Consider the following 8,985-nt stretch of genomic DNA (forward strand, 5'->3'; position numbering starts at 1 on the left):
AGGTCTATGTTTGCTTATAGAGTTTCTGTCTAAATGATCCATCCATTGATGTGAGTGTATTAAAGTTCCCTATTATTGTATTGCTATCTCTCCCTTTAGGTCTGTTGATATTTGCTTTATATATTTAGGTGCCCCTAATTAGGTACATAAATATTTACAGATATCATACCTTCTTGTTAGACTCACCCGTTTATCATTATGTAGTGCCCTTCTTTGTCTCTTATTACAGTCTTTGTTTTAAAGTCTATTTTGTCTGATGTTAAGTATAGCTATTCCAGCTTTCTTTTGATTTGCATTTGCATGGAGTATCTCTTTCCATCCCTTCACTTTCAGTCTTGCATGTCTTTACATCCAAAGTGAGTTTCTTAAAGGCAGCATATAGATAAGTCTTGCGTTTTTTTCTTTTATTTTCAGCCACTCTGTCTTTTGATTGGCAAATTTAGTCTATTTACATTTAAAGTAATTATTGATGGGTATGTGTTTATTGTCATTTTGTTAATTGTTTTCTGGCTGTTTTTGTAGTTCCTCTTGCTCCTTTCTTTTTCTCTTTCTCTCTTCCTTTGTGGTTTGATGGCTTTCTTCAGTGGTATGCTTACATTTCTTTCTTTTTATCGTTTGTGTATTTACCATAGGTTTTTGCTTCATGGTTCCCATGAGGCTTACATGTAACAACTTATAAGTCTATTTTAAGTTGATAACTTAATTTGAATCCCATTCTAAAGTTCAACATTTTTACTCCTGCCCTCACATTTTGTTTTTAATGTCACATTTTAAGTATTTGTATCTTGTGTATCCCTTAACTAATTATTGTAATCATAGTTATTTTTTACTACTTTTGTTTCTTAACCTTCAGACTAGATTTACAAGTAATTAATCCACTACTTTTTCTTGATATCTACATTTCTAGTGAGATTTACTCTTTCATATGTGTTCTTGTCACTAATTAGTGTCTTTCCTTTTAACTTAAAGAAGTCCCATTAACATCTCTTTTAAGGAAATTTTAATGGAGATGAACTTCTTTAGCTCTTGCTTGTCTGAAAAACTCTTTATCCCACCTTCAATTCTCAATGATAATTTTGCCAGGTATAGTATTCGTAGTTGGAATTTTTTTTTCTTTCAGCACTTTGGATATACTGTGCCACTCCCTTCTGGCCCGTAAAATTTGTGTGAAAAGTCTGCGTAGAGTCTTAAGGGGTTGTCCTTGTATGCAACAAGCTGATTTCCCTTGCTGCTTTTAGTATTCTCTCCTTTTCTTTAACTTTTGATGTTTTAATTATAACATGTCTTGGTGTGAGTCACTTTGGGTTCATCTTCTTTGGAACTCTCTGGGATTCTTGGAGGTAGATGTCTGTGTCCTTCCCCAAGTTAGGGAAGTTTTCAGCCATTATTTATTCAAATAATATTTCTGTCCCTTTCTCTCTTTCTTCTCCTTTTGGGAGCTCTATAATGTGAATATTAGTCTGGTTGATGTTCTCCCATAAGTCCCACAGACTGTCTTCACTTTTTTTCATTCTTTTTTTCTTTTTGCTACTCTGATTGGGTGAGTTCCACTGCTTTGTCTCTGATTTGACTGATCCTTTCCTCTGCTTCTTCTAATCTGCTGCTGAACCCCTCTAGTGTATTTTTCAGCTGTTACTGTGTCCTGCAGCATATTGCCCATCTCTTTATTGCAGTTCTCACTGTGTTCATCCATTCTTCTCCCCAGTTCAGTAAGCATCTTTATGACCATTATTTTGAACACGTTAGCAGGTAAATTACTTATCTCCATTTCATTAATGTTTTCTTCTGATGTTTCATCCTATTTTTCATTTGGAACATATTCCTCTATTCCTTCATTTTGCTTGACTCTATGTGTTAGTTTCTATACAATAGCTGAAGCAACCACCTCCCCCAGTGGAGGGAGTGACCTCGTGTCGGAAATGAACCTTGTTGTTTAATCCTACCTCAGGTCTCTGTCATCTCTCAAACCTCTGTGCTTGTCCAAGCGGCCTATTATATTTTTAATAGCTCCCAGTAGTTGATGATGTACCAAGAACTGTCAGTGTCCCGAAAGAGAGAATATCAACACCTAGGGTCAGGCTGACTAGAAACAAGACCCTTAGGCAGCAGCTTTTAAAAGTATGCAAATATATACAGTGCTGTAAGACCACAAGTGTAAGCCCTACTGGCCACTAAACAGGTGATCTGGAGGTGATCCCTTGGCAGCAGTCACAAAAATTGGGGCTCCAAATGAGTGTATAAGTTCTTTTCTGGGAGATATCAGTGAGCTGGAGCAAGGCAGAAGGAGATGGTGCCCAGTTCATGTTCCTATTAGAGCAGCTGTACAGGCCACTACATGTATGCTAAATCTGAAGCCTGCTCCTCAGGCCAAAGCAAAGAGGCCTCCTTCACAAAAAGACTTGGGGGAGTGCCTCTGTCCACTGTCTGTGCACTGCCCTGGGGGTGGAAGCCTGCAGTAACTGTTTCTCTGATTGCCACAGTCCTGTGGGATCCAAGAATACAAGTCCCTCTGGTCACCAGAGCCAGGTGATCACGAGGCATCCCCTGAGTGGCAGCTACATAAAACAGGGTGCTAGACCTACAAACCAGGTGTCAGATGCATGTAAAGCTGCCTTCAGGAAACACTGGTGCTCTGAGCATGACAGAGGATGAATGCAAAGATAGTGACCCCCTCCTAAGTCCCTGGAAAGAATTACACTTAGCCCTTAGATACATGTTTAATTAGAAGCCTGCCCCTCAGGCTACAATCATAGTGATTAGCTAATAGGCCTCCTTCACAGACTGAACTCCTGGATCTGTTACCTCTTGATGTGCCCCAGTGGTGGTAGCTGTTTAAGGACTCCTTCTCTGTTGGTCACTGTCCTGTGGGACAGACCCATGAGCAAACATAAGCCCCACTGGCCACCAAAGCCAGATGATATAGAGGTGGGGATGAAGAGGTGGGGATGAAGAGGTTGGGAAAGAGGTTCCAGTTCAAGATGGTGATGTATGAAAATCCTGAATTCACCTCCTCCCACGGACACACTGAGTCTACAGCTACAATATGGAACAATTTCCTCTTAAAAAAACCTAAATACTGGCTAAGTGACAACTACACATCAGGCAAATGAGAAGAAAACCACATTGAAGCAGGCAGGAGAGGCTGGGACAAAATCTCTCCATAAAACCCACCCCCAGTGCAATGGCCCATAGTCACGACGGAACTTAGAACCCAGAGCTTCTCCCTGAGGAAAGAAGGGTTTGAACCCTACTTCAGTCATCCCAACTTTAAAGACATGCACTGTGAGACGAGATGCTTATAGCCATGTCTGGCACCCGAATTTTTGTGACTGCTGCTAGGAATCCTATTGTATTTTTAATTAACTTAAATTTCCCCAAATTTCTCTACTAGAGTAAAAAATTGACATTCCTGTTAATGTACTAATCTGATTCCCCATTACCCTGATAAGGAGGATTTCAATCCTCTTATAAGGTGTACTGCACATGCCATCTGCTACGTGAAATCCAACTTGGAGCTGCTTCTGCTCTTTGCTTCTCTCACCTCAGCTCATGTTTATCTCCTCCAGTCAACTTCTCAAAGGCCCTTATTGCAGCATGCCATCCAGGCCACTATGTGACACTATTTCACCCTAGTTCCAGATGTTTGCCACTTCTGAGGTGGTCACTCTGCTGCTCTGAGCCAGCAAAATCACCACCTGCCCCTGCCACACTATGATTCCATCCAAGATACAGCTGGTAAATGTTCCCAAACACTAAGGTATAAGAGTTGCTCAGCCATCTAATGGTGAAATAAAAGAAAAAGAAAAGAAAAAAAAAAGAGAAGAGAAAAGAAGAAAAGAAAGAAAAAAGAAAAGAAAAAAGAGAAGAGAAGAAAAGTAAGGCCCCTTTCCCTCTCTGTTATGCTATGTTAATATAGCAATAGTTGTTTGTATGATTTTTGTTTATTGTGAATAAAGCTGATATCAATATTCACATACAAATCTATGTGGAAATATATTTTTACTTCTCTTGGGAAAATTCTTAGGAATGCGATAGTGCTTCATAAGGCAGATACATATTGAATATTTTAAGAAACTGTCCTAAAGTTTTATGAAGAGGTTATTCCACTTCTATATTTTGAAAAGTTGTATATGAGATTTTCAGTTGCTTCACACCCATTCCAGCACTTGGTACTGTCATTACTTATTTTAGCCACTTAAATGAATGGATAGTGATAACTTTTGTTGCTGTTGTTGTTTTGTTATTTCATTTTTTCTGCTAAACATGGAGTTTATTGGTATCATTCAGTACAACTTTAGTCCTTCCTTTCCCAATCCCAGGCATCTTAACAGCCCTTTAAAGATCATGTTACATTACTTTGGAGGAAAATACTTCCACCTTAACACGTCTAAAGAAATGCTAGAAAATTTTATTCCTACTGATTTTTTTTTTAACTGCCTCAGCTACTGATCTCTAACACAGTGCATGTGGATCTAATGTCCATGTGAACTCACACCAACTAGTTACTGACTTTCTAAAGCAATACTTTTGCAGATACCAAATGACACAGTCCTGGGCTGTGCAGAGAGGCCAAAGGGAAGCCAACATGTTCCAGATTTTCTCCCTCTTGCGAGCCTGGTCTTTGATTAACAACTGCAAATGGCCTTATTGGAGAGAGAAAACACTCAAGAACACAAGCAAAGGGAAGTGGAAAGCTGGAAAAATGCAATGTCTGCTGGGCCCTGAGGGCTCCGAGATGACCACTACTGTGATATTATGATTCAGAGGCTGACGTGGACCCCGGCCTGGGGGGATGCTGAAGGCAGATGAGAGAGAAATGGGTGTGACTGTATCACAGAGACCTCCCTGGGACACATCATGGGTATTGGTGGGGTTAGTTTGTGTAAAATTGGATCTGAATCTGTCTCATCCTGAGCTAGGAAACAAGAATAACAGAGTTTTCCTGTCTCTTGATTCCTCATACATGTGAGTTTAGAGTTGGGTGAAAGCCAACTTTTAAGTGAACACGGTAAGCTTTGTGATGGTGGTATTTCAAAAAGGAAGAATGAAGAAATAAGCTTGCCTGAAACAGTGCGCAGGACCATGGCCGACGGTGACTCTTTCAGCCAGGAACCTACCCCTTCTACTTTTCCGTTTCCTAAACTGGCCCGTGGCTTTTGCTCGCCACTTTTCCATCAGACCACACTGCAGGAGTTGCAAGAAGCAAACTGAACATACATTTGCAGTTTATTACCCTGCGGGAGTATTGTGCCAATAGATTTACGTGATAAACAGGAGGCTGAGAACATCCCAACAGGCTAAGACAGTCTCCCAAGGCACTCCGCAGCGTTCCCACACAGCAAGGGCCACCCACGTCTTCAAGGTTCCGCGATGTGGTCCAGGATGTGAAGGGCACCAAAGAAGTCCCTCTGCCCTTCAACTGGTTGAACACTCTGCTAGTTGCCGCAGTTCTTTGTGAGTCTTCAACTTCTGTCCACCTATCGGATGCTGTCTGTGACATTAATAGTGACTTCTTTTGCAGACGTCCGCTTAGCGTCTCTTTTAGCCTCTGTGGTCCGGAGGCCATTCTGTTTCTGGGTCAGGGGGCCTAAGCTGAGGCCCTGGGGATTTGGGCACTAGGTCCCACAGCTCATCTTCTCTGTGTTGGATATTCCACTTGGTGCTGTCGATCGGGGCACACCGTTGGAGGACACGCCATCTTCCGCACACCTGCCTGCAGGCCGCCCGCCTCGGGGCCGCTGTCTCGGGCGGCGTTGCTGGGCGGCGCATCCGAGTCGGTGTAGGTGAGCCATGCGGACTCCGTCCCGCAAGTCCAGCTCTCCTAGTAGCGAGGCTCAATGGCATCTGCCCGGCTCCCGCCACAGCCCATTCTCCCACGCTGCTGGCGCGCCCGGCGGCCACTCGGTTCACGGTTCTAGCAGCAGCTCAGCCCGGGCCGGCGAGGAGGTGGCGGCGGCAGCATCGCGTGCCCCGACCCACCCGCCGGCGCCACAGCCACGTGCCCAGCTCCCGCGGTGCCCGCCGCCCCCTCCACCGCCGATAACTCTTTATGATTTACATAAATGACCTTTACGACCTTATGCTAAGTATCTTCTCATGAGCCTACTGGCCAAATATTTTCCTTTGTGAAGTCTGTTCAAATATTTATGTCCATTATCATTGGCTTAATTGTCCTTATTATTGAATTATAAATTATTATTCCTCATACCATACATTTATTCAAATTACATTGTTTTTGGCACCATGGTGAATCACTTTCCAATTACTTGCTGCTGTGTATATCTATCCTCACATTTATATGGCTTGCCTTTCTGTTTTCTTAAGGTGTCTTTCGAAGAGCTATATGTCAATTTTCATGAAGTCAAATTTTTCATTTTTTTCCTTTGTGGTTTATGCCTTTTATGTTCTAAGAAAACAATGGCTAACCCAAATTTTCAAATATTTTTCCTGCTGTTTTATATTTTCAACACTACAATTATGAGGCATTTCAAGTTAACATTTGTGTATTGTGTATGTTAAGGTTTGATGCTTACTTTTTCTGCAGGGATATCCAGTTGTTCCAACACTGTTATAGGTTTTCTTTCACCCACTGAATTGCTTTGGGACCTTCGGCAAATATTAATTGAGCATGTATGTACAGGTTTTTTTCCAGATTCACTATTCTGTTCTATTAACCATTTGATAGATCTATTCTTTCACCAGGGCCATGCTGTCTTGATTACTGTAGCTTCATAGCAAGTCTTAAACTCATGTAATGTATGTCTTCTTTGTTCTTTTTAAAAATTACTTTGGTTCTCCTGAATTGTTTGCATTTTCACATAAATTTTCAAATCAACTTATTAATTTCTACCAAAAAAGCTCTAAGATTTTGATCGAGATTGGATTAATTCTATAGGTCAATTTAAAGAAAATTAACATGTTAACAATGTTAACTCTTCCAATCCATGAACATAGTAAATATCTCTATTTAGGTCTTCTTTACCTTTTATCAACAATATGCTATAGTTTTCAGTGTATATAGCCTTGCTTATCTTTTGTTAAATTAATTACTAGTTCTTATATATTTTGGCACTATTACAAATGGAATATTCTTTAATTTTCCAATTATTTTCCTTTGTTATATAAAAATGCAAAAATACAAAAGTTTTTATATATTAACCTTGTACCGTGCCACTTTGCGAAACTAACCTATTATTTTCAGTGGTTGTTTTGTAGAGTCCTTGAGGATTTCCTATGTAAACAATCACGTCTTATGGAAATAGAAATATTTTTTACATATTTCTGGTCAATCATTATGCCTTTTATGCTACTCATTTCATTATATCAATAGCTAGGACCTGCAATATTAAGGTTGAATGGTAACAGGGAGGGCAGACAGCCTTGCTTTATTCCTAATCCTAGGGAGAAAATATCAAATATTCACATTTAAATATGAGGTTAGCTGTAGGTTTCCTATAAATGGCCCTTAGAAGTTTGTGGAAGTTCTCTTTTTGTATGTGGCTAAAAGTTTTAAAAATGACTTGGTGCTGAATTTCATCAAATATACTTCTGCATATATTGAAATGATCTAATTCTTTTCTTCTTTATATTGTGAATATGGCAAATTACACTGATTAAATTTTGAATGTTAAACCAATCTTACATTATTGAGGTAAGTCCAACTTGGCTATGATATACTGGCCTTTATAATGTTACTGGATTTGATTTTGCTAATATTTTGTTGAGGATTTTTGTGTGCAAATTCATGAAAAGATATTGGTCTATAGCATTTATTTCTTCAAATGTATTTGTCTAGTTTTGATATTAGACTAATAGTGACCTCATGAAATGAGTTGGAAATTAATTTCCTCCTCTTCTATTTTCTGAAAGAGTTTGTATAGAATTGGTATTTATTTCCTTAAATGTTAGGGAGAATTCACTACGGAAGCTATGTGGGGCTGGACTGTTCTTTGTTGGAACATTTTAAACTACTTTTATGCTTTCTAAAATTGGTGTGCGAAGATAAACTACAATCCTGCAGCCTGTGGAACAAAAACCACATTCACAGAAAGATAGACAAGATGAAAAGGCAGAGGGCTATATACCAGATGAAGGAACAAAATAAAACTCCAGAAAAAAACCTAAATGAAGTGGAGATAGGCAACCTTCCAGAAAAAGAATTCAGAATAATGATAGTGAAGATGATCCAGGACCTCGGAATAAGAATGGAGGCAAAGATCGAGAAGATGCAAGAAATGTTTAACGAAGACCTAGGAGAATTAAACAACAAACAAACAGAGATGAACAATACAATAACTGAAATGAAAACTACACTAGAAGGAATCAATAGCAGAATAACTGAGGCAGAAGAACGGATAAGTGACCTGGAAGACAGAATGGTGGAATTCACTGCTGTGGAACAGAATAAAGAAAAAAAAATGAAAAGTAATGAAGACAGCCTAAGAGACCTCTGGGACAACATTAAATGCAACATCATTCGCATTATAGGGGTCCCAGAAGGAGAAGAGAGAAAGGACCCGAGAAAATATTTGAAGAGATTATAGTCGAAAACTTCCCTAACATAGGAAAGAAAATAGCCACCCAGGTCCAGGAAGTGCAGAGAGTCCCATACAGGATAAACCCAAGGAGAAACACGCCGAGACACATAGTAATCAAATTGGCAAAAATTAAAGACAAAGAAAAATTATTGAAAGCAGCAAGGGAAAAACAACAAATAACATACAAGGGAACTCCCATAAGGTTAACAGCTGATTTCTCAGCAGAAACTCTACAAGCCAGAAGTCAGTGACATGATATACTTAAAGTGATGAAAGGGAAGAACCTACAACCAAGATTACTCTACCTGGCAAGGATCTCATTTAGATTTGATGAAGAAATCAAAAGCTTTACAGACAAGCAAAAGCTAAGAGAATTCACCAAACCAGCTCTACAACAAATGCTAAAGGAACTTGTCTAATTGGGGGAAAAAAGGGAAGGAAAGGATCT

At 39.7% G+C, this 8,985-nt stretch overlaps 1 pseudogene; it reads right to left on the reverse strand.

Annotated features, from left to right (window-relative positions):
- Positions 1–5,435: 5,435 nt before the first annotated feature.
- LOC118896071 lies at positions 5,436–5,869 on the reverse strand (annotated as a pseudogene).
- Positions 5,870–8,985: the final 3,116 nt, after the last annotated feature.

The sequence above is a fragment of the Balaenoptera musculus genome, chromosome 5, assembly GCF_009873245.2.
Source record: "Balaenoptera musculus isolate JJ_BM4_2016_0621 chromosome 5, mBalMus1.pri.v3, whole genome shotgun sequence".
Lineage (NCBI taxonomy): Eukaryota > Metazoa > Chordata > Mammalia > Artiodactyla > Balaenopteridae > Balaenoptera > Balaenoptera musculus.